The 26,853-nt window shown below is 39.4% G+C and overlaps 1 protein-coding gene across 1 annotated transcript in view; it reads right to left on the bottom strand.

Moving 5' to 3' along the window:
* The window catches only part of LOC121638970 (FERM and PDZ domain-containing protein 1), a 60,799-nt gene extending 45,207 nt beyond the window's left edge, over positions 1-15,592 (bottom strand). The window contains exon 1 of the mRNA XM_041984096.1: positions 15,393-15,592. The gene's annotated coding sequence lies outside the window, so the exon portion shown is untranslated. The remainder of the gene's footprint in view (positions 1-15,392) is intronic.
* Positions 15,593-26,853: the final 11,261 nt, after the last annotated feature.

Here is a 26,853-nt window from a genome sequence, read left to right on the forward strand (position 1 = left end):
ATCTTTGCGTTAATGCGTTAATTTTTACAGTCCTAAAAAATCCCTGATTTATTTGATAAGTGTAGTTTATATTCTTATTATTACAACGATCTTGCAACTTGCTGAAGTGATCTTGGGACGCCTACAAGGGTTGGGATGCTCAGTGTAAGAGATGCTGCTTTAGAGGACAGTCTGTATTTTATTTATTTATTTTTTTTGTAATGGTCTTCATTCAACTATTCAGTACCTTGACAGCAAAGGGTCCCAGGCTGGGACTCGAGTCTGGGCTGGTTACTCCGAGGAGCTGTGACCTCTGTACATGGGACGGCTGGTTAACCAGTTGAGCTAAACGCCGCCCTTTGATTCAAGATTAAAGGTAAACTTTCCAAAACTAACTGTGATAACAAAGGTCCCAAAATCAAAATTCTCCTTTAAGACCTTGAAGACCCACTCAGGTTTTTGACATTGGTTTGTTGACTACTTTGCAGGCTGGAGGTTGAATTAAGCTGGGACTGTGCTTGACATCAGTAAGTGCGTTTCCATTACCCCTAGAATTGCACAAAACCTAAATATCGCAATAAAAAAACTTGTAACGGAAACACCTACATTTCAAGAAACCTTTCAAACTTTGCTAAAAAATTTTTACACTCTAATGAGAAGGTTTTTCAGACCTGTGCATATAGAAGTATATCAGAAAAGTGTAATGGAAACACTTTTGTCATATTTACCGTTCCCTGGACGTGGCATAGGGGGTCACGTGACCAGGTCATTTCAGGCACGGTATCAGTAGATGCAAAAGTACATGGAAATCTCTTTACAAATAATTAAAGAAAGAAATATGCTGCCATCCTTGAAAGCAAACAACAGCAAGATGCAGCGTTTTAAAAAGAATTATGAATCTCCTTCCTCCTCAAAGTGAAGTCTCACGAGAAGAGATTTTACGAGAATAACGGCTATTGCGCTAAACACCGTTCAATAGAAACATCTGCAAATCGCAAATGCCCTTTGTCGAAATTTTAGAAATATTTCATTTAGCGAAAAACTGTAATGGAAATGCACCTGAATGAAAACAATAAAGCAATAATTCATAAAGCTAACTGGAGAGTTGAGAAACTCAAGCACAGACTTCTACTCAGCTGCATAAGAAATAAACCTGTGTGAAATCAAATCACACATAAAATCATCTGTGTAAATTACATGTAAAAGTAAAGATGCATTTTCAAAAATTATTCTAAAATTATGAGCTAATAATTAAATAAACAAAAAGAAAGCAATCAGCGTACTCGCACAAGAAAGCATTGGAAGCACAATAAAACAATAAAAACAGCCGTATCTGTTGTTGGCCTAATATCTTAAATATAATTCATAATTCCATCCTGTAAATAAAGGACATACCTCACATAAGCACTTCTGCAACAAGCAGACACTGATGTCAAGTTAAACTTTAACAAGCCACAAAGTTTGCATAAAGATGAAGTAGCATGGGTGAGCGGAGCTTCTAAGCACTGCACATTTAATTCAGCCACGGCTGCTGTGAGCAATACATTATAATTTTAATGCATATAAATGGTATGGTACGCTGGACACGTTTTATGTGCCATTTATTACACATTTTAACAACATACAACTCCAGATGTATGTCATTTCACAAAGTAAAATAAACACTTTATATATTTTTTTATTCTATATATGCATTCTAAAAATAGTTTGCATCAGTTTTTCTTTACTTTCACACCAAGGACACTTTGACATGTGGACACACCAGGGATCAGACTGCTGACCATCCAGTTGGAAAATGACAACTCTATCATAGAAACGCAGCAGTTTGCAAGCAGGATAACTTAATAATATCAGAGCTAGTTGTATGTTATGTTCATTTTTCATCATAGAAACCATGTTAGGAAAACTAAAACAGCATCATTTTGATGGCCCGTACCTGCACAGAAAAGCATCTGTATCCTAAAACATGCCACATGTATTCAGTATTGATAAATTTGGAACTTTTTGGAGATTTCTGGAAAGTTATTTGCTTATATTTTCTAAACCCACCATGAAAAATACTGACTTTATCACTTCCAGTGCTTATTCTACAAAAAAATAGTTTAATCTAAAAATTAACTGAATGTGTCACAAAAAACAAAAGGAGCAGATGAATGTCTGCCCTCAGCCCAGGTTGTGATCACTAAAATCCACCTGAGGACATAGTAGAACTCAGCAGTCCGACCCCACAGATTAAATTCACAGTATAACTTATGATTGTAGAAAAACACAACATGGTGCATGTTGAACCATGATGCGCATCTGTGTATTTTCTATGAATATTTAGGATTAAATAATGCTCAGTGATTGCATTCTGCCTTATTTCACTCAACACCAGTCTTTAAAGATGCATTATGTAATCTTCCGACCTTAAATCTTTGCATGCTGAACTCATTCGGCGGAACAGTGACATCTATCATGCACATTTCTGGAGTTGTCGTTGCCAGCAGCTTCGTGAGGCTAACTTTTTCATCAGGGACGCTGCATGACGCTGCAGCCAACACACTGGCTGTTTTGAGTGCACACCAAAGTTGATTCAGCAAAGAGATGAAAGAAGGCATTTTTGGAGGAAGAGAGCTAAAGAAAGCGAATGGGACAGAATAAGAAATAAGAGTCAATATAAGACTGTCTTTTGCTGGCTGTAGAGATCTCAGAGTAGAGGTAGAATGAAGATGGATGCCACATTAGCCGTCGATAGGGGCTGCATCGCTGGGAAAATTGCAAAAGTTCTATAGTGCTTCTATAAGATCTGTTTGCTTGGCTCCTCAGGAGCAATTGTCTGACAAAACGCGCCATCTGAGAAAACTTCAGACTATATACTGCAGATATAAGCAGCATTTTAAGATTTTGTTTCATATTTAAAAAATGGTGACAAACATATGGAGCTCAGGTTAGAAAAATAAACTAATATCAAGAGCTGCACCTCTCCTCAGTGCCCTCAGGCTGCTCTTTAACAAGTTCCAGGCTGTTTCTCTGCATTATGTTGTTGCTCAGATATTCTGGATCTTCTGACAAGTGCATGTGATTTATCAGTCAGAAACTTCAATGCTATTTACTGTCCATCATGATGTCTTTCATTTTCTAAATAAGCTATAGTTTCAAGACATGTTGTGCATCCACAGTGCGTCGTCCAAATGTTGTCGCAACAAAAGCATTGTGCTAAGTTCAGACGGAGCAGGAAAGGTTGTCAGTGCCATCCATTCATTTTCTATTGCTTGTGCAGATTGGAGGATAAACTGTCTGAGCAGCAATCCCTTGACCCCTTTCTTCCGATTCACCTCCATCTGTTATAGTGTTTCCAAGCCTGAATGATATGATCTCTCCATCGTGAAGTGGGCCTGGCCCGAAGCTTCCTATAGGTGGGAGAAGTCCAAAACACCTCCTTTGGCCCGCAGAAGGCATCCTGACCAAATATCCGAACAACGATTAATTCCTATAAAAAAATCTAGTAGTTAAAAAAAACCTTGAACAAAACAGAGCTGTCAGGACTTTTTAAGAAACAGAGGAAGTAGAGGCTCGCCTCAACTCCACTTATTCTTTATTTCCTGTGCCATAATCTTTCCTGTGTCCCAGAAATCAACCAAAGCCATGCTTCTATAAGGATGTTTCACTTCTTATAATGCACTCGCTTAGAATACAGAAACAAGGTGAAAGGAGGTTTGTTGGGGGAGAAGCAAACGAGAATACACCTGTGTGTCATTTAAAGAAGTGTTGACTGTTTCCCCGATGTCTGCAGGACTTGGTGCATTAATCTATAAATTGTAACAAACACTTTTAATCTTCCTTGGACTAATGTAACATCATGCTGTGGTAAGCTGCAACAAAATATTGGGCAAATAATGCAGCTGTGTTATTCTAATAATAATAAAAATAACAGCATTTATTAACTGCTACGTCTCCTCCTATCTCCCCGACACGACTCTGGTGGGAGATAGCAAAGCAAAAAGAGAGACATAAAGGATGTATAAACTCGGTAAAGGGATATAGGGAAAGGGATGAAGAAAAACAGGTGAGGGTGATCAGATTAACAGAAATAGGTGAGCTAACTGGCAGCAAGGAGAAGGCAAGATGATGAGGAAACTAAATTGAAGAGATTAAATAAAAATCAGCGTGTGACTGGTGGATGAAAAGTTTACATAAATGCACAGTAAAATAAAAATGGTCATGCTCTACAAGAAAGTTGATGGTTAACAGAGAGTTTAAGACAGACTGGTGGGACTATTGTGTATCACAGTAGATGATGACTTAGTGAACTCCTTGTATCACCTGTGCATAAATCAGCCAGAAGTGATGACAAATCACAAGGTGGAACATCTCTCAATTAAAAGGGAATATGTCAGCAACAATTTCTGAAAATAAAAATGCTAAAGAAAATATGCAGATTTACCGGTTTTATTCATGTATCTCAGACCACATGGCCGTCTGGCGTAGACACAACCCTGATGTGCATATATCAGCATGTACACCACTTCCACTGCTTGAGCAGAGCAAGGCATCTGGTGCAAGCTCTGCCTGATTTGCCATTTAAATGGTTAGCCTCATGCATTACTCATGCACATTGAGCTTCAGCTGTCAATATAACTGTGACAAAACTAACACTAACAGATAAATGGCCAGCAGCCCGCATATTCTACTTATTATTCCATCAATCAAATATAGAATCAATAAATCAAGAAATACTCTTGCCTTAGTAAAGGGAGAAATACAAACCTTTTTAACATGAACCATTTGTTGGTTCTTTTCCAGAAAATGCATCAAACTAAATTGAAATTATGCCAAATTTAAGGCATTTTTCATATGTTTCTCTGATTTTGCTCCCAGTTCTTTCCTCAGTTTTTTCCCATTGCACCATCACATCAAGCCAGCTACAAACTAACGCAGCCTGTATGCACAATGCACAGCGAGACCGCTGAGCATCCACGTTTGAGTGGATTCATGAACCCATAACCCAAGCATCAAAGCACAAATTTAGCATTTTTTGTAATCAAGTTATTCAAGTAACTTGAGAAACAGTTTCAGCCATAGACTCATTTATTCAGTCTTAAAGAGAAGTAGACATGAAACAATCCAATTATCAGACAGACATAAGCGCGTGCACACACACACACACACACATAATCCATGGCACCTAATGAACTTTAAAGGAAGAAGGTCTACGTAACACTTAATTGACCCAGACAGACGGTGGTTGTCCTAAGACTAATGCTAATGCACACATGTTAATAAAACAATGGGCTGGATATAAAGTAGAGTAAGAAAGTAATGTACAATAAATTATATTATCATTCTGTTAATGTTACCATAATAACAAGCACAAAGCTAATGTTAGTTTTGAAGCTAACATTAGCTTCTGTTGCTTTATTTACACATAAATGACATCAAGTTACATATACACCTCAAATTAATCCATATACAGGGGTGTGTTTATGGATTGTGAATTGTTCTGGATTTCCCACAAAGACTTTAACTGACGTAAGGTACTTTTTTAAGGAGTCTCGGGTCATTCAAAGGAAGTCAGGAAAGATTTAGTGCAATGAAATATTAAGGGTCACTTTGGTTCAGTGGACTGTCAGCTCAACTGAAAGCTTAAATGCAACACCTCCTAAGTGTCTGCTCTAAGTTAATGAGCCATTATATGTAACATTTGCTCTAGAGTCCTATCAAACTATCAGCCAAACAAAACAATACTGGATTCAAACCATGACCCCAAATAAGGAGATAAATAAGTATTAGATTATAAGTAATAGGGCTCCTCTTGATAATCTGATTTATTTCTTTTATTTATGTTTGATGTTATTTATTTATTTTGAATGATGGATTTATGTAATCTTCCTGGACTTGACTGAAGGGGACAGAAAAAAAAGAAGAATAATAAAGAGAATTAAAAAGGAAAGCAGAAAGAAGAAAGACACAGAAGGCAATGACCCTTCAATCCTAACAAACACCAGATAACCAACTGCTACACCTGTACACAAACACAACAGAGAATTTCCTACAGATTTTACATGAAAGCAAAGCTGACAATCATCAGGAAACATAACCAACACAGCAAAATAAAATAAAATAAATAAATATATATATGTAAACATGTATCAAAACAACTACCAAGGGACCAGAAACAAACACAGAAAAACCCTAAACAACAGTATATCTTAGTGCATAAACACACTCAATGACTGTGTCAGCATGCAGCAGATGAGGAAGGAGGAGTGATCAGAGATGAGTGTGATCATGCAAATGTGGCCACACCTCTACGGAGGGTAGAGGCAGACTAGGGCGGTCCAGAGACCCAAGCGATCAGCAGCACAAGCACGGGCTGGAGCACAAACACAAGCCATCCTACCACAAAGACCCCCCCGACCCACCCAGAGGGTGGCAGAGGAAGGCCAGTGGGCCAAAATCAACAGCCACAGACCCCCCCAGGGACCAGCCATCCAGGGCGGCCACAGCGAAGGGCCCATGGCCCTAAAAGCCCCGAAACCTGCAGTCAGCAGACCCCAATCCCTACTGTACAGTGTTAATGGGGCACTGCATCCCCCTCCTGAGCTGCCGGATGGTGGACCAGAATCTCCTCGAAGCTGTCGGGAAGTCATTCTCCATGGCCTCTCCAAACTTCTCCCATGCCTGAGTTTTTATCTCAGCAACCAAAGACATGTTTCTATTAGCCTGCCGATGCCCATCAGCTGCCTCCAGAGTCCCACAGGCCAAAAAGGCCCGACAGGACTCCATCTTCAGCTATCCCTGACTGATGGTGTCCACCAATAAGTTTGGGTATTTCCGCAGCGACAGGCACCAACGACCTTACGGCCACAGCTCCAGTGGAGCTGTGAAACTGGAGCAAATCTCATCTATTAGTTGATTAATGTTTCAATGAAATTCATGGTGTTGAGTCTCTGAAAATAACTGCAATTTTGATTCTCCACTCGATCATTAAAGCAAAAGGTTGCCTTTGTGTATTTTTGTCCATCAAATGCTGCAAACCCTGTTTCTATTTTCCCAACATACAAATGGATTACTGAACTTGCTCATTGCATTAGTGAGAGAGTTTTCTCAGACAAAAAGCCACTGGCTTCTCTGTTGAGCGCAGTAATTGATTTGCTGTCATGGTGGCAATTAGACTGGGTCTAACTTCAGTCTTTCAGTGTGGGCGACTTTTTTCACAGCGGCCCATTTTGATCTTATCAGAGCTCAGCTTTTCTTAATCTAGTTCACTTATACTCAAATTAGCTTCCTGTAGTCAAATCAAACATGCTCTCCAGACATATTCACAGATGTGCAGACCTGTGCACACAATAATTCGGGTTCTGATTAATCTTTTTCTCATTTAAGAAGGTTTAATCTAGTGATTAAGACTTAAGTATTTTCAGTCAAAGAAAACACAGAATATACTCTCTACTTCAAAATTACGATTACTTCATACACAACATCTCCTGCTTCATGAAAGCTAATTTTCACTGTACAAATGATGGCATCGTAAATGCTGCTGCACTCTAAGAAAACTATGTAAAAAAGTACGTAACTAATAGACCAATTTTTTATATAGTAGAAGGTGCTTTACAAAGATAAGACAAAAAAAGTAATGAATGTGGACGCTTCCAACGTATTTCCATAGTTTTTTAACCTGTCCTGTCCAGCATCATGACAGCAGAATGATGGTCTGGCTCACATATTGTGCTGAACAAATTTACTCTGAAAAAAGGGAGCGTTTGGATATGGGGTCCTGAATATTAAATGTTTTTTTATTATTATTTTAAAATATGTTTTTGCTTATAACTGCTGGGCCAGACTGAAGAAACAGCAGAAGGAAAAAGGTGGATAGAGGAGAAATACTAAGAGAAACAATAGAAAAAGGGAGAACAAAACAAAATGTAGAAAACAAACCACAACAACTGCAATCAAAGCTGAACAGAGAAACTAAACAGCTGCTACACCTGGAAAGAAATGTTAAACATCCTAAAGGCTTCTAAGAGAACACAACAGACTATCTATAGGGGCACCTGTGAGAAGAAAAAATGTAAAAACCATGACCAGGAATGAACACAACAGCAACTAATATATGTGTGTAGGTCTGTCTGGGTGTGTCTGCAACCAGCAGCCACCACAGAGAACAGAACAGAGACATCCCACTGAAGGAACAGCAATGTGTCTGGACAGAAGGAGGTAGAGGAAGGCCACAGGCAGAAGGGCCCCATCAGTCCACCAGACCCGCCAGGCACTGGCCCCCCGTGCACTAGCCAGGGTCAAAACCCAGTCATCTATCCCTCTAAATTTCACACCCCAGACCAAACCTATCCCTCCCACATTCCCATCCACATCTATGCTGCCATCCCACTTCATCCAATCCCAATCCATACCCCTAATCCCATCCAGTCCCCAGGATCCACTCCCAAACCACATCTGAAGGAGCAGCCCAGGTGGGCCAGAGGGAAGGGAGGCCAGACAACCATACACACCTTCCCTTCATCAATTTTGTCCAACCATGTCCACATCCACCATGTTGTTCTCTATCTTTTGTATTTTTTCTCCTTTTTCTTCTCTTCACTCTCCCCCTTTCTCTTTTCTCCAGCACATCCAGTATTAATATGTAAATTTACAAATAAACTAATTATTAAAATAAAGAATAACAATTAAGTATCAAGAAGAGCCTTAAAAATTTATAAAGCTCCTCTTGGCAAAGCAAATTTGCTCAGCACAGCATGGCAGCCAGACCATCGTTCTGCTGTTATTAAGACATCACATGGAAAAAAAAAGTAGTAACAGTAACAATATGGCTGTAAATGAAGGAGAAGCAGTTCTGATCAGAAACTTTCAGAAATGATCACAACAAAAGCAGAAAGACCTTGTTGTGGAAGCAGATCAGATGCTGCTGTAGTACTTTTATCACTTTGTAAGCTTTTGCTAGATGTGCAACCCTCATGTGGGTAAAAGCATTATTTTTTTAATGAGTAGCAAGGATAAAGTGCTCCTCGCTAAAGCCTGTTAAAGCTTTTCTGCCAGGGAAATATGCTATTTGAACACATTTATGTCCCTTAAGTGCGAGTTTCATCAATGATGAGCTGAAATGAGAAACTGGAGATAAGCCTTTAAAGTAACCTTTAATTATGTGTAGATTTTCACAGAAAATGGGAAAAACATCAAACATCTTTGCAGTCGGAAAAGCAATGGTGTTGTATTTGTATAATCAGCTCAACTTGTTGATGTAAATTGGCACAATCCATCGATTATCCACTGTCCATACAGCCATTATGTGTCTCTTGGTTAAAAAGTTCTTGGACTATAAAAAGCCACCATGAGTCTTGAAAAAATGAGCATTGAGTTGAATATGTACTGCTGGCTCATCTTGTAGAGGGTCACTGGTGGGCTGGGTCGTGTCCCAGCTGACACTGAGTGAAAGGCGGGGTATGACCTCAACGCATCCCCAGTCCATCACAGAGAAACACACAACAGTTCGAGCACACACCAGACAGGAAGCAAAAGCAATCACAAAACACCTAAAAAAAAAAAAAAAAAAAAAAAAAAGCCCCAGCCGGCCTCCATCTTCTGTGTGACATATCCATGTGCAGTTAGGTCTGGATATTTTGACATAACAAAACATGTTGAGGTTGGTTACAAAATAAATATTTGCTTAAAGTGCAGAGTCTAAGGTTAGATTTAAGGCCAAATTTAATATGCAGAATCCTCCTTTTTTAAAGGCTGAGACACAACTGAAAAGCTGTTTCATTGTTATCAATGTTTCAAGGGTTATTCCTTCCATCTTATTTAATCAATTTTCAGGGCAAAAGGTCTGAAGTTGATTCAGAAGTGCGGCATAAGCTATCAGCAGCTGTTCCTGTGGTCCCACAACATGCAGTCGAAGGAGCTCCCAGTGCAAGTAAAATAGGTCATCCTTAGGCTGCCAGAAACAAAGTGAATCCATCAGAGGTAGCAGGAACATTAGCAGCGTTCAGAGCAACAGTTTGGTGCATTCAGTCAGTAAAGGCCAAGCAAAGCACTCTTAGTATAATCCATAAACACCAGATTTTATGGCCTGCAAATGTTCAAAATTAATATTTATTTTACAGCTGTGCTCTTAATCCATTTAATCTGAGCTCCTGATAAAAGTAAATATTAAAGAGCTGTTATTCCTTCCTCTAATTTGTATGTGGAAAACTTCAAATAATTCAGCCTCTACTTGAATGTCACATTAATTATATAACTGCAACTTAAATATGTGTTGGTAAGCAACATAGCAAAAATTGTGCAAGTTTTCAAGTATTTCTGGACATTATAGTCTTGCTGTGTGTTATTTTTATAACGGCTGACATGAGACTGAGCTGTACATTCCCAGAAAACAGAGTTCATTTCTTTGAAGCAAACTGCTTCCAGCTTGAAGCAAATATTCCAGCTGTGAGCTGACTGCTCATCACTGTTAAACTGTGAAAGTTGAATTTCAAGGCAGATGTGTCCTGTGAAGGATTCAGTGAAAAATCAGAACGTAAGCATGTAAGCTGGGGTTCAGGGACTCTGTCCAGCAGTCAGGGCGTGTATCCATTCATCTCAGCTGTCTCTGGTAAAGGTTTGTGAAGCTAGCAGGTGAAAAATGAGGCAGGTGTTGGCATTGATCCACCACTCTCCATCACTGTGGCTCCACACATAATCAATTCACAAAGCGCCCACTGACCACTTACCCCTGAAATTATGAGTCTGTGTTATTTTAAAAATGAATCCACTATGTTCAGTCCAAACATTGTTTTCTTCTGAATGCTCTAATCCTGGGGTATAGTGATACTGTACTGAAAACGGCTACCCTCTTACATCAGTGGAAACCTTTCCACATTGGAACAGCTATACAAGTTTTCCTCTGTAGATATCACATGACTATATGTTTAGCACCTCATGCTCTGTTTATGTCATTTCTTTGGCCAATTTATATTCACCAGCCACCTTAAAAGGTACACCTGTTGAATTGCTTATAATAGCCAATCACTGGCTGCAACTCTATGCATCTAGTCATGCAGACATGTTGAAAATGACTTGCTGAAGTTCAAACTGAGCAGAATGAGGAAGAAAGGGGATTTATGTGTCTTTGAATGTGGCATGGTTGTTGGTCTGAGTATTTCAGAAACTGCTGATCTACTGGGATTTTCACACACAACCATCTCTAAGGTTTAAAGAGAATGGTCTGAAGAAGAGAAAATATCCAGTGAGCAGCAGTTGTCTGGACCAAAATGTCTTGTTGATGTCAGAGGTCAAAGGAGAATGGGCAGACTGGTTGGAGATGATAGAAAGACAACAGATAATAAGCACAGGTTCCAAACAAGGTCAGCAGGATAGCATAGCTGAACACACAACACGTCCAACCCTGAAGCAGATGGGCTACAGCAGCAAAAGACCACACCGGGCGCCTCCTGTCAGCTAAGAACAGGAAACTGAGGCTACAATTCACACACACTCACCAACACTGGACAATAAAAAATGGAGAAACGTTCTGGTCTGATGAGTCTCCATTTCAGCTCCACATTCAGACGATAGGCTCAGAATTTGGTGGAAAAATCATGAAAACATGGATTCAATCTATAGTTGCATAAATGATGTGGGGGATCTTTTCTTGGCACACTATGGCCCCCTTAGTACCAGCATGGCATGCTTTAACCACCACAGCCTACCTGAGTATTGCTGCTGACCACGTCCATACCTTTATGACCACTTCCAGCAGGATAATGCACCATGTCACAAAGCTCAAATCATCTCCAACTTCTTCTGGTTCTGGCTCTCCAACGGCCTCCACAATCACCAAATCTCAGTCCAATAGAGCAGCTTTGGGATGTGGTGGAACGGGAGATTCTCATCATGGATGTGCAGCAACTGTGTGATGCTGTCATGTCAATATGGAGCAAAATCTCTGAGGAATGTTTCCAACAACTTGTTAAATCTATGACACCAAGAATTAAGGCAGCTCAGAAGAAAAAGGGGGTCCAACCTGGGACTTGGACAGATTGTATTTCTATAGTCAATCTCTATATGTTCTTTTTGTCTGACAAAGAGCATTTACATTTAAATTGTAATTGTTGTGTATATATTGAATAATATTCCTGGGAACATTTATCCTTGTGTGTAGACACAATTCTGTAATAACTGTGGTATGAGATCATTAACTTGACCATCCAATCCACTGAGCTTAATGCATTGAAGAAGGGTTAGCTGATAAGATTAAACATTAGGGGCTGTGTCATAGATCCCTGAGTTTAGATCACACCAAAAAACAATGATTTAAAAAAATTAGGGCTGGGTCTAATTTCCTGAATTGATTTGATTACTGCTTATTTCGATTAGATTTCAATTAAATCAATTCAATATTGATTCATTTACAGCTAATTGTGTGACACCAGCTATTTTTTTTATATCAAATACATTCTCAGAAAACAATTATTATAAAACCTTGAGTTGTGTTTACTTGACAATCAATATCAGTTATCTGGGAGTAATCAGATTACTATAATAATCTTATCTGACACATCTACATTCATTTTTGAAATACCAGAAAATGCAGTTTTTCTCCAGATTCAGAGCCAGAAACGCTAGGATGTAAAAAAACACTCAGAATAGGAAAAAGTAAAACTTTTTAAATGTCCTGATGAAGCGTTTCATTCAGCAGAGTCGCTCTAAATACTCTTAACGTTCAGATCTCAGATAACATGTCGATGTAAATAAAACCTATAAAACTGGATCCATTTAAACCCGTAATGCAACTCAGAAATTCCTAGAATGACGTAGATTCACCTTGTTCCGCTGTGCGTGTTTCCATGACAACCGTGACGCTATCGGCGTAACACCAGAGAAGGCGAAATACTTCATCTGCTCCTCACTCGTGCAACATCTTTCCATCTTCAGTTGCTTGAGAGAATCTAGAAATCTCTTGAATTTTTGTCTGATTTTCAGCTGGTTGAAGTGTTTTCCGACACGTGCACTCTGTCCTGTGACGGAAACCAGTGTGTGTGCATGTGTCTGTGTGTGTGCTCACTGCCATGGAAAACAGAGAGCAGCAGTGACATGCCATCATGTAAACCAGATAAAAAGCAGCAGTGTTTATGTTTTGTATATAAGGACGAAATGTTAATCTGTTCTATAAAAAATATTACTTTAAATGATCATTTGAGATTTATGTACAGTAAGTACATACATGCGTGGTGACATCACTTCCGGTTGTGTCAACACCCGCGTCTTGGCATTAGCTGCTAATGTAAGCGGTAATATGCTGCAAAATACTTAATAGATGAATATAATCCACCCTGGTGAATGAAAACATCTGAATGTGACATCATCTTAGCAAATGAAGCTTATGTTGGATGGAGGAACACAGGAAACCAGTTGTGTGTTTATATGCTAAGATCTCACTGAGCCTCGGTAAGTCACGCGAGAGTAGGGTCACCTTACCGGAAAAAACTATATTAAAAAAAATCTAGCTCAAGTTTTATTAATCAATATTGGATTCATTTAATTTGAATCGATTCAAATCGATAAATTGATTTTTTAAACCCAACCCTAAAAAAATCTAACAGTCCAACTCCACAGAACAACATAGTTCTTGGGTGTGTTGATATGCTTTAAATAAGACAACAAATTCCATGGAAATCTCTTAGTTTGCCTTACTTATACGGACCACTGAAAGCAGAACGATTCCTGCTGTCATTCAGCCAGAAACCCTTTAATAAGGTGTTCTGTACTGAAGCCAAGCTCGGCTGAAAATGTCATCGGTGAGGCAGATCAGGGTTGAACTACAACCTTTTGTATCTCATTAGAGCAGGTGCTTATAAGTTTCTGATTCACCACTCTGCTGTCACAAGCTGGAGAAACCTGGAGTGCTTTTGCTCTGTCTTCATATTTTCAGCTGCTCTGAAAATGTTTTTTTTTAACGATTCACCTCTTACAGTATTCAAGTTTCGGGAGTAACTTACATGCAGCACTTTGTGAAGTCAGAAGTTGACTTCTGAGGTCAAGAGTTCAGTGCATCATATTTTTGATATGAGTAAATTTTGATGTATATTTTGCCGGTGTTGTTAAGCTTTGTGGCTCTGGGTGTGAAACATGAAGGAACGAGGCTGAGCAGCATTCTGATTCAGTGAACTTTTTAAAGGTGCTACACAAATAAACGTTTCTCCCCAATAATAAAACAAAATTGCCGACAAGCCTTAGGAAAATCCATTTGTCCTAACACAGCTAAGCATGTGTGTGTGTGTGTGTGTTTGTGTGTTTCCTCTTTTGGTACAAAGTGGTTGATAGACACATCCAAGTTTTCTCCCAGTATTAAATTTGACTAAAGACGCATCAAAAATGTAGCCAAGCTTAAAAATAACATCATAAATTAGTAACAGCCGGGTGGGCCTTCATAACACAGCCGGCCTCATTCTTCTTCTTCTGTTTCAGTTCTGAGAATCAGGGCCCGCTTTGTAAGAGCGTTTTTGCACAAAGCACAAATGCATGCATACACACACATCCTAGGACATCCAGTCAACAAGCAAACAGTCAAACCACACTCAGCTCCAGATTGTGCTGCTTAATAGCATGACACGAGGCGCAGTGTTTCAGAGGGCTGAAGCATGATGCAGCAAAATATCACTGTAAGATGCATGTTGTGTGTTCTTGAGGGTGTGTGCACAAAAAGTGAGTCTGTGTGCTGATGTGCATGTCCGTGGTTGCAGTGATGCATTAGTAAAACACATTTCACACAGACTATGTACTATTAGTCTATTCATCATTTTTTCAGCAGCAGTTGAATAAAGAAAATGACTGACTCACTGGCTGTGGAAGCAGCCTGGGAATTTCTGAGTCTTGTTGCATCTAATGGCTGATGTCAAACCTGGAGCCTTGCAGGACCACCTCTTCTTAAAACCTTCAACTTATTGCCAAACAGCTCGTGAATCAGATTGTTTCTAAGCTTAAAAATCCCTCTTAAAGACCTGTCTCCTCCTATTTGTGGTCTTCGGTTCTTCATCAGCAGACTCAGGTGGATTTAAACAGGTAAAGTGGTGAATGGGTGGCCGTTCCTATGTGCTGTTTAATCTGAATTATCTTTCAGAGGGAGGAGCTGGTGATTACAGATGACTGATAATAATAGTGCATACACTGGTCAAATATACGGGAAAATCATGTTTTAGTCATTAGGTTATATACAGGATTATTCTGAACTGTTGGGACAATAATGGTTAGATATAAGGGAAAGTTTGAGCTTTGTTGTCATTTTTAGGGAGATTAGTTATCCTGTCATTAAAACACACTGCTTCGTTAGGAGGCACTAAGGGGAAGCAAATTATTTCAGGAACGTGGAGTCTAATTTTGGTGCCTAATGTCTTGTTCAGTCTATTTGGCTTTATAACAGCGATGTGTAAAGACCTTACCGAGTGGCAGGTTTCTCTTCTCTAATCCGCTCCTGAGCGCAGGGCGGGCCGTCCCGACCGTTCTGGATGTGGATGAACTTACAAAAAAGCCGCAAAAAAGCACCTCCTCGAGGTACAGAAGTCACGTTAATCCATGTCACCTGGCGGCACGAGGAGCACAACTCGAGATCCCAGGTAGAAATTAGAAAGTGCGTTTGATAGTCCACGGTGCAAGTCCCAGGACAGGTAAGCGCGTGAGATGGGGACTGACGAGGCGCACGCGGCTTAACCGTCGATAATCTTCTCACTCAACCAACCCATCCCACCTTCTCTCTCTCTCTCTCTCTCTCTCTCTCTCTCTCTCTCTCTCACACACACACACACAAACTTTTAATAATCGAGCTCCGCGCGGCAGAAATTAAAGAGAAAGCAAACATCCGAGACAATAAGACGGCGCGAGACCACTATTGTTTGCACACCTGCATCCGTACACAATTGTTCTCGCGCGTGCATGACTGCAGCGCCACCACAGAGAAGACACAAAGCTGATGTGCTCTCCTCCCTTCAGAGGCTCCTCATAAGCTGAGCATAAATACCACAGCAAATTTTATGTTTCTCTCTCTCTCTCTCTCTCTCTCTCTCTCTCTCTCTCTCTCTCTCTCTCCTTTTTTTTTAACATTTATTTATTTATCTTAGGAAGTATAATATCGCACGTGATAATCTCAGAAAAAGCTAACTAAATTTCAATGGAGCGATAACGGAGCTCTGTCGCCTCCTGCTGGCAGCATGACTTAATTGCAGCTAACTGGTTACCACTTCTACCCAAAGCCGCCAGCAGAGGTGGAAGAAACGCTCAGGACCCTAAATCACCCTGCTTTTTCTTTACATAAAATAAAAGAAAAATAAGTCAAAGCAAACAGAATTTATCTGTATAGACAAGAGAAATTTGGAGCATTTACTGTAAGAATCCATGACCTCATCACCAAATGCAACTCGACCTAATTGATTTTCACAAAAAAATATTTCTGTCACAAACACGTAAATCAGAGCACAGACAGCTTTACAACGTGAGGCAGTTGCCTTTTTCTGAACGTCTTAAACTGTAAATCTACCCTGCTTGTCTCAGCTGAAAGGAAGCCCAACAAAGACTCTAAACTGAAAATTCCTTGAGTTCCAATGTTAAAGTACCAGCAAACATTATATGGTCATTTAGCAGATGCTTTTATCCAGACGAAACCACTTTGAGTGAGAAACAACATTTTAACTTCAGTACAATGAGAAACGCTAGCAGGTGTTATCAAGTATTTAATCTATTAAACTGAGGGAGAACATGTAGAATAGGTGTAAAAGTGCAAAGTAAGTGCAGGTTATGTCTTTTGGTGTGTTGGAGGTGCAAGGAGAGGAAGTGTTCTTGAAAGACATGACTCTATAAGAGATCTTTAAGGTTGAAATGCTGCTCTGATGAGGACTTTTTCTTTTAATCAAGACTTTTGCAGGCCCACAAATTCCATGAGGTGATGGTCAAATAAACCTGCACATAGATCTTTTAACATTATTGCAGTTGTTCTCAAACTGGGGGTCACGCTCTCTGGGGCATAAAATAATTTCAGAAGGTCACCAGATAATTGTAAGAAATATAAAGCCTACATTTACAAAACAATTTGGGATTTTTACCAGGGCTGTCAAGATTAAACCACTAATGAAGAGATCCATCTATCCAACATTTTCTATACTGCTCAGTCCAATTCATCCCAGCAGAGAGAAGAGGCAGGCTGACCCCTCCCACCCTGGACACCATCTGTTTGACCCTCTCCCCTCTGGCCGGAGGCTGCGGTCTATCAGAACCAGAACCTCCCGCCACAAAAAAAGTTTCTTCCCCTCTGCCATCAGGCTTTGGAACTCACCTAAAGACTTACCTGACTAACTGACACAACGCAATTTGTTATATTAGCGACATCAAGCACACAGGAGTTATATTAACACACTCCCCCTCCATTGGTCACTTCAACTTGTACATTTTTATACTACAGACTGCACATTTCATGTAAATACACTACTTTACTTTATCTTATTTAATGTACATAACTTTTATTTCCACTCTTATATAGTTTTTCAGTTTTAATGTTATATGTTCAGTTGGCTTGTTCATATCTTTATGGTTCATATTTATTTATTTATTTATATGTAGGCACCGTCAAATCACAACAAATTCCTTGGAATGGAAGTTACTTGGCAATAAATCTGATTCTGATTCTGATTCTGACAGGTCACCAGTCCATCACAGGACACAGAGAGACAATCATGTTCACATTCATTTCTAGGGAGAATTTAGAGTAACCAATTAACCTAACATGCATGTCTTTGGATGGTGGGAAGAATAAAGAGATTAATCTTTTAAATTAACACCTTAATTTTTTAACAGATTAACAAGAAAGTTAGTACACATGCCATATTAAAAATCCAAATTTCACATTATTGCTGTGTAATAAACTGATTTTGGGCATGTAGGTGCCTTGTCAAAACAGTGAACCACCAACAACCATTTTATCCTCCTTATTTATGAAGATTCTGACAGTTTTCCAGCCTTACGTGTGAGGGTGGGGGCTGCAAACACCAACGTACTATCTTGGGGGTCGTGGCTCAAAAAGTTTGAGAACCACTGGATTATTGGACCAAGATATAAGTTTTGAATTGGAGAAATAGCAGTCAGTTCGGTTTCCTGACATCTCAAACTATCTACTACCTCATATGAGCATCTCCAGGGCCAAGATGATGAAAAAATGGAAACACCTGAAAGTCTAGAACTTTTTCATGCCGAGATAAATAAGTGCTTTCATTTGTTTATCCCCACTGAATGCGTTTAAGCTTTAGATAAACTTTCATTTTTATTTAAATCGAGCTCTACCATCAGTTTGCCCATCTGGCCACAAGATGTCAACGTTACACAACTCCTCTGCTGCTTCCTCTCGTTTTCATCCTCACTCTCCCTTTCTCACTTTCTTTCATTGACACACATTCACAGGCTTCATTTGCAGCTTTAGCAGTTGTCTACCTTCCACGCTGCCTTTATTAATAAAATCATAACCACACAGAGCATTTCCAGTCAGCGCTCGATCCCCTTCATCCTCTCCAGGAAACCCACACTGCCACGCATGTCTACTCTCATTTAGCAGCGATTAGGAGAGGAAACGTTTTTTGTTGCTCTTGTCTCAACCACCCTGCTTTGTGGTGGGCTTGATCTCTGTCCTTGCCCGTCAGCTGGTGAACAGAACTATTTTGGGTGGGTGTAGGGGGATTTTTTTGCCCTGTTGATTGACCTGAATCATACAAGTTAGCTCCATATTTCAACTATAAAGGTGACATAAAGGATGTAGCCAGAAAATAAGCATGTTCTATGACTAAAATGAATAAATTCATTCTATTTTGACTCATATGGAACAATGATGAAAATGAAAAAAGAAAGATCTTTATTTATCTTAAAACATGTATAGTGATTAAAAATCCCAGAATACTCCACGAGCATCACTAAACACAAAGAACAGGAAATGGAGAAGATGTCAGTATTTTTTTGCTTGTTTTTCCAACAACTTAATCTACCCAGTAAACCAAATGTCAGTCTGTAAAACAGAAATACATGTGTCCTCTTGCCCGAATGCTCCAAAGTTCCAACCAAAAATCCAACAAGCAATTGTATTAACTCAGAACTGAGCACATTCATATTCTCATAGTTTCTTCTCCCATTTCCGTGCTATGAGGAGATGAAAAGATCTTTCATGTTGTTTCCTCTTGTTGCATTATTTATTGCTGTGTGGCGCTTTATTAGCTGGTTTCATCTCACATTTCCCAGGCTGGTTTTGGGGAATCCTTTGAAATGTGTTTCTGACTCCAAACAATCCTTTTCCTGCTTTCTTTCAATTGCTCCAGTCGCCTCCTTTCTCATGATAGAAAAAAAAAAAAAAAAAACTTGGATTTTCAAAGTGAATCGAGCTACCCTCTGAAACCAAAATCCATTCAATGCTGTCCTGAGGAAGGGAGATGTTGTGCTTTTTTCATTGCTGACATGAAAGAAGAACAGAACATCCTTTAAGTTTTATTAGCGTTATTAGCATCATTAGCGCCGTTTGGATGAACTTCAAATGATTGGCTCTGAGTTATTTGTGTTACAATAGTTCCACAACATGAGTACTGTTTCATGCGCTGCATTATTGCCGATTATGTGGGTATGTTTTTTCTTTTTGAGAGCTGATGTGTTTCACACATAACCACTAGATGGTGGAGCTACTCCTGCTTCAAAACAGGAGACAAAAGGTGGAGCTGAGTTACGGGAACACATCAGGGATCTGGGGATTTCTTTTTTTTAACCACATTTGGTTAGATTAATTTCAGTATTAACAAAAAATACCCAGTTTATAGACTTTGCAAAACCTTTAAAGCACTTTTTTTTCCCTGTCACATGTTGTTAGTGCCTCTCAGAACAACTGGGATGTTTTACTTGAGCACAACTAACCAGACAGCCTGTGTTGGTCACCACAGAATATCTGATTACATTGGAAATGACTGAAACTTTAGATTGCAGTGTTATCTGGAAACACTGGCAGAAAACATGCAGGCTTTGACTCATTTAAATGGTCTAAAGTCGTCGCCGTGCTCCCATCTTATCTAAAATGATTCACCCTGATAATTTTACACAGCAACACCAGTTACAGTTGGTAATTTTGCAGTGCAGATTTAACACTGTATAACTAACATTTGACAGAAAATCCTACTTATGAACAAAGATGAAAAACTTCCAGATGAAGATCTCTGTGAAACCAAATGTGTTGTTGGTGTGTCTAATGCATAAAGGGATGAAACTCTTTTCTCTCATCAGGGGGTAAACACAGGCAGAGAAGCATGCTCCTGTAAATTATTATGAGGACAGAAGAAGAGTCTCCTTTGGCTGGATAGCAGCTTAGAGCACCAGCATGACTCTGAATCAAAGGGGCTATCACATCGGGTGAGAGATGACATGAAGGTAAAAGGGAAATGTTTTGGATGGCATATGAACAGTTGGTGGTGGAGGTTGAAACCTGTGTAAACTTAATGGTTCGGCTCCCTCCCCCTTCTCCATCTTCTTCTCCTCAACATGGATCCTTGCATCTTTATCAGGAAACTTCAACCACTCTGCAGCTGATGGTGGATAAGCCCAGCAGGCCTGATTTGGTTTGAACTCGTCTTTTATTCATTCCATCTCTCCCAGTGCCCACACCTCCACCATGGCCGGGTTCTCCTGGCAGGCCTTAATCTCTCCCCCTAATCGGCTGCAGACGTGAGGCTTTGCCATTCCCCACAGGGCTGTGCATGGGATATGGCCAAGTTTTCAGAGTGAGTGCGGAGGCACTTGGTGCAGCTATGGAGGAAATCTGTCAGTTTAAGGTAAAGAGTACTCAGCATATGAGTTTGCTGTCTTGGTGGCGGAGACTGCTGGGAAGAGAGGCGGAGGTTGTGCTTCATCATTCTTAAATGTCAGCAGAATTAATGAGCCCGCAGTAACCAGCTGATCCCAGCATTTGTGACCACTTGTTTCCAGCTTCAAACGCACACCAGCACTTTGATTCTCTGAGGGAGTCATTCTCAAAGTTCCTATTGTGGACCCAAGTCATAATAAACTTACATAAACAGCTCTGTCTTTCATGTCTGTCTTATAAAAGAGGAATAAATAAGGACAATCCACTTCAATGAGAGCTTATGTGGAGAGGATGCAGCTGGAGATGGGACTGGGCCTTGGTATTGTTTGCCTGGCTGTACCATGGTGCCTTGTTGGCGTCTCCTGGAGAAACAGCAGGACATGTCACCAACATAAATCCCACAATGTTGGGTCTGCAGGTGCACCAGTGGTCACTGTGGGTCAAACCAGAGTTATATCCACACTGAATCACACCTTATCATTATTTTTGTTCAGAACAATGACTTATCCTTTTATGGACAGTCTTCAAAAAACTGAGAAATCAAGCTAAACTTTTAACTAGTAAAAATTAATTTTTCTGTCCCCCCCCCCCCAACCTTAATCATTTCTGGGCTGTAACATCGGACAATATGTCGTTTCACTTTCTCTGCTCTGAGTCAGTGTTTTCATGCTAATTCGTCCCTCCCTTAGAAGTGGTTCAAGCCATTTACAAATCCAACTTTTGGAATGAGACTCCAACTCCCTTTCGTCTGGGATTAGAAAGAAAGAGGGGGGGATGAGGGATAGAGAGGGAGTGTGAGACGGATCATAGCACATACAGCGATGCTGAGCACAAACTTGAAAGGATTAGAGGAGGAAACACAAAATATCTTGCAAGCTATAAAAGTTTGTGTCATTTGTTGTTGGCTGGAAAGTGAAATCAGCAGCGTTTCAAAGGACATCTAACAGATACAGTCAAGACACAACTTTATATTTACCGATAAGCAGAGTAGTGTTTGGGTTACCAGCCAGCTGGCAGCACATACGGAGAAAGTGTAAAGGCCAGCAATGGTGAGGCAGTTGGAAAATGGGAGAGGTATGTTTTAAGTTAAAGCATATAAACCCCAAGAGAGAAGATAAGGCACTCATTAGCGCAGGGGAAGCATGTAAGACTTCTTTACCTAATGTTTTTCAGAGGTCTATTTGCTCAAATCTTAAATCCATCATCTATTTGTTGTCATAATTAAAATCTAGTATGTTTTACCACAAAATAGCCTTGTTTACATGAGTCAGACACGTGCTGCCAGATAAACATATTGCTACAGAACCCCCTAAAAACAGAAATAAACCAGTTTGTACAAATTATTATCCAACTGCATTTGCTGGCTGTAGTCTGACAATCTGGTTATTTAAAGTGTTTTGGCTTCCTCCACCGTTGTCTCGCACCAAACGCACAAGTGCAACGTAGCTCAGTGTGAGCCCATTATTTTAAATGGAGAGTTGGCCTGCCAAATAGTACTTGAAATGAGCAATAACACTACACACAGCTTTGATTTTTCTGCCAGGTTTTGGAACCAAAGTTGAGCTAAACTGAACTTGGATCCAGCTATACTGACCCTCAAAATCACATCCACAGGCGTTCCAGGCATGATAGGAGGCCAAAATTGTTGATTTACAGCAGATTTATGTAATTTTCCCCTTGATGTTCGATGGGAAAACTTGATTATGGTAGAAAAAAAGATATAGCCCGTTAATATCATGACTGTGCAGATTCCACTGTAGCTGTAGCATCTTAAATAGGATTTTATGGGTGTTTAACACTTTTAGCACATTTTGGTGTGAAACACAATGCAAGACAAGATTTTTCTTATCTGAATACACCATGAGAAATTCTGTCAGTGGTGTTATCAGACTGATGATGTGGCTGCTGAGCATGCTAGTGAGACTCGAGTTGGACATGAAGCAGTTGGTGCAGCGCGCCAACACATGCTGACCTTATGTTTGAGGGAATGTCTGTCTTCAGTGCACATTGTTCGACCCTTTTCTCTCACAGAAAAGAGGGGGAGACAGACAAAGAGAGCAAAACGTTCTTTTTCTTTTCCATCTGGTCCAAATCTAGCTGGCATGCAAATGGTTGCAGAAACACACAGATACACGATTGCGAAAAGAAAAAAGAAAAGAAAAGGAGTTTCTTCTTCATCAAACAGCCTGGTGTGGAGCAAAAACAAGGACACTGAAAAGCTGATTGCCTGAATGTTACATGAGGCCTTTCTATGGTTTTCTGGATTATTTGCAATGTGTACATTTTGTAATATTTGTAAATCATGTAATTAAACGTGCTCCCACTGTGTCACACATGCAGCCAGGGTGGAATCGGCATGAAATGAACTCCCTGTATTGTCTGTGGAGAACTTCCAAATATGCTTAAGATCATGTTTTTCAGATTTTTGACATCAAAGAATTAATTTGTTCTTTTATATCTGATTTATTAACCACCTGAGAAAAGTAAAACAAATGTGGTGAACTGCTGTTCTTCTGAAACAAGTGCCACAGCATTGGGTAAATGCATTAGTCACTGACAGGAAGCCGATACAGCTCCAAGTTGTGGTTTGAAAGGACACATGTCGTGACAATTAACCAGGGGCAGGAGGAAATGGGTTACTGGCAGCACAATGCCCCTGAGTGGCCTGATATATGCCTGTCTGATAAACATTTTGGTGGGAGAAAAAAACCAAGTGTCAGCCGGATGTGCTTTTGAAGTCTGCTTGTATTGTTTTTTTTTTTTTGCTGCAGATAAAAGAGACAGGTGCCTTTGTTGTTGGAGGAATGTGAGAAAAGAAGCTGCCATTTTGTGTCATTATATCCTCTTTCATATTGGTTCCCACTGCAAAAGGCACGTACAGTGTTTACAGGAAAGGCAAAGCTCCATTACCTGCTAGTTTTATGTTACCTTGAGGTAGTGGGGGTTAAAAAGACTAATGGCCTTTGATGAAATGGAGAAACACTTAAGCCCCAGAAACCAAGGGTCTTTGATCACTTAACCTGATCTTCTTATATTTAATAGCAAGACCCAAAGAACAAGCTTGGGAACAGGCTGCACCTCCTTTGATGATCTGCACTCTGTTCACATGCACCTCCAGCAGAAGAAACATCAAAATGTAAAAGTATAAATCATACAGTCAAGACAGGACTTTGCAGTGTCTAAGTGAATCAGTTAACCTCAACACAAATGAAGAGCCCTCACCCCAGATTCTGCCATTTTAGACAGTTTCTTAAATGAAATATTAAAAACTTCCAACCTTTATTGTTAATAAAAGAAAGACAAAGAGACGTTATCATCATTGTAAAATAACTGTCATTCTAGCAGCAACTATAGTAGAAAGAAATACGCTAAAAGCAAGGTAGAGAAGTAACAATATATATATATATATATATATATATATATATATATATATATCAAAAAGGTTAAACAGCTTACAGAATATAGAAAATATGTCTTTAGGCAATATGTATATGATATCGACCATAAATGGACAATATATGTAAATGTACACGAACAGTGTATGCATGCTTGCATGTATGTTACCAGTCAAAAGTTTCCATCAAATTTGGGAAAATGTGTGCAAACTTTAGTTAGTGTGTATATGTCTAATCTAATCAGCAAGGTCTAATTTTAAATTTAAAAACCTGTTTAAAAGGTGAAATAACAAACATTAAATTCCACATTGCAAGTAAGTCCAGAACAACCTGATATTTCCCTCAGGAGTTGATGGAAACCAAAACACTTCAGTCCTTTCTCAGGTTTTTCTACATGGAAAATATTATAACTACTAATAAGATTTAGGTTTCTGTGTAATGAATGAAACTGTCACTTTAGAAGCATTTACCTGTTTTAATATTTAAACAATTAAAAAGGCTGGGACTGAGGAGGAGGAGGAGTGAAATAAGTGTCAGTTGAGGTTTGGGTTTGTGGCTGACCTGCTGCTTTCTACACTCAGTTTTGTTGTAACGCATATTTTGCTGACAACATAATTTTCAGGCTTGTCATGATGTGATGAATAATAGTTAAACTGGTGGATATTAAGATTACATCTGTGAAGGTCATTATTTCCACCACTTCAGAGCACTTCATAAAACAAAACAAAGTTAAAGATATCTGTCTGGTTTATTACTTTCCACTTTACAAGTATGAGAATGTTTCTTGTTATTCTTTCTTTTATTCACTGAAAACCTCCCCATGGCTTCTCTGAAACATCCTGACACATCTATGCTAGTATAAACATCCAACATTAAATAATTTCTGTAAGTAATGATTTAAAAGTGGACTGTCTGTTCAGATGTGAGCCAACTTTGCCAGATGGCCAGCCAGGCAGAGTCTGGCAGCAGCTCTGAATTTTTCCCCCTAATGTATGTTACATCTGATTCAGCGATGCTGGCCTACATGGCAGTGGAAGGGAAGCAGGATAAATAAGCCTTTTGTCAGAATCCAAAACAGACAAAAACAGTCCGTGGCCAAGTTTAATGATGGTGGCAGTTTGTCTTTTATTTGAGCTGGAAAAAAGAACAAGCGCTGTTTAAAGTGGTGTGTGATGTGACCCAGCCTTTCTGACTTGTATCATTAAATTTAACAGTGAGAGGAACTTGGCATGACGCATATTTTTCTTTTTCTTTGTTTTCTGTTAGTATTCTGCTGTGCTCAGTTTGATAAACTTCCATCATGGTAGTGATGCTGAGCCATCAGATGTGTTATATAATTTGCAACACTCGTCATTACTTTAATTTAAGTTTACTGGAGCTCATACTCGCAGTTAAATGGAATCCTGTGTGAGTTGCTGTTTGGGTAGGATTGAGCAGTGAGAGACACTTCTTTCTACCCAACATGCAGTTTTTTGTTTTTTATTTCAGAGCTGACTTCTCAAGCCTACAACCAGCATTCAGATTATGAGCTCATCTGCTGCATCCATGTTATTGCATTTCTATTTCACAACATTAAAGACAAAAACTCCCCAAAATACAAGAGTATTTTGCCACAGAAATAATCTCCAACCACTGGAATATATTATAACAGGATGTAGGTTTAAACAGGAAGTAGAGATTTGGATGGTTGGTTATAGGAAAGAACAGAGATAACAGCAATGGAGAAAGGGAAGAAAGGAAGACCAAACATGTCTTTATTTGGTCAGTTGACCAGCATGACAGAGGACAATGACAGGCAAAGACCCAGCCTGGGAGAATCACTGTTTCTTTTTTTTCTTTTTTCCCAGTCTCCATTTGACCAGATTCTGAATCAGCCGAACTAAATCCAGATCTGTCGCAGCATCGAGGGTTTGCAAATCATTAAAGTAAAGTAGCATGTTTTAAAACGGCTTTATTTATCACAACTAACAAAAGGCCAGATTGGTTGAGTTCTGTCAAGTTGTCCCATCTCCAGCTGACCAATGTCCTTACTTATTTATCACATAGCTTGTTTGGGCAGCCAGATGTACACAGACACTGCTGTCTCCAAACTGTGATCAGCAATGGGGCACTTTTTTATTTCTTTTGTATCTTTCTCCTGATCTGTCTCTTGATTATCCTGCCCTGAAGATCATTCTTTTGACCGTTGAACTTGTTTTCTCTCTCATTTAAATTAAGTGTGAAACCTCATACAGATAACTGTGTGTTAATTATGTCCAATGATTTCTGCAGTGTCTGATCGTTTTAAATTCTTACTACAACAGTCCATCAGTTTTCTTTTGCTTTCTCATTGTCCATTAAGTTTAATCAAAAATAGCAAGAAGAGAGGGAAACAAAGAAAGTTTTCAAATCTTTTTGTAGGCACTGCGTGTTTACAAATCAAATCATTCCTGGCAATGTGTCAGTGGTTCCTCGTCATTTACAAAGCAGTTTGTAAATAAAGTTCTAGGCATAGCACTTTCAGTGTGAGTAGCAAGAACAAATCACATCAAATCACATAAAAAACAACTGAAGTGCTTAACAAATATCAGAAGCAAAAGATAAACAACAATAAAGCATTTATAAAAGCAGTAAATTAATAAAAAATATAATAAATCAAAT

This window comes from Melanotaenia boesemani, chromosome 4, assembly GCF_017639745.1.
Source record: "Melanotaenia boesemani isolate fMelBoe1 chromosome 4, fMelBoe1.pri, whole genome shotgun sequence".
NCBI classification, from domain to species: Eukaryota; Metazoa; Chordata; class Actinopteri; order Atheriniformes; family Melanotaeniidae; genus Melanotaenia; species Melanotaenia boesemani.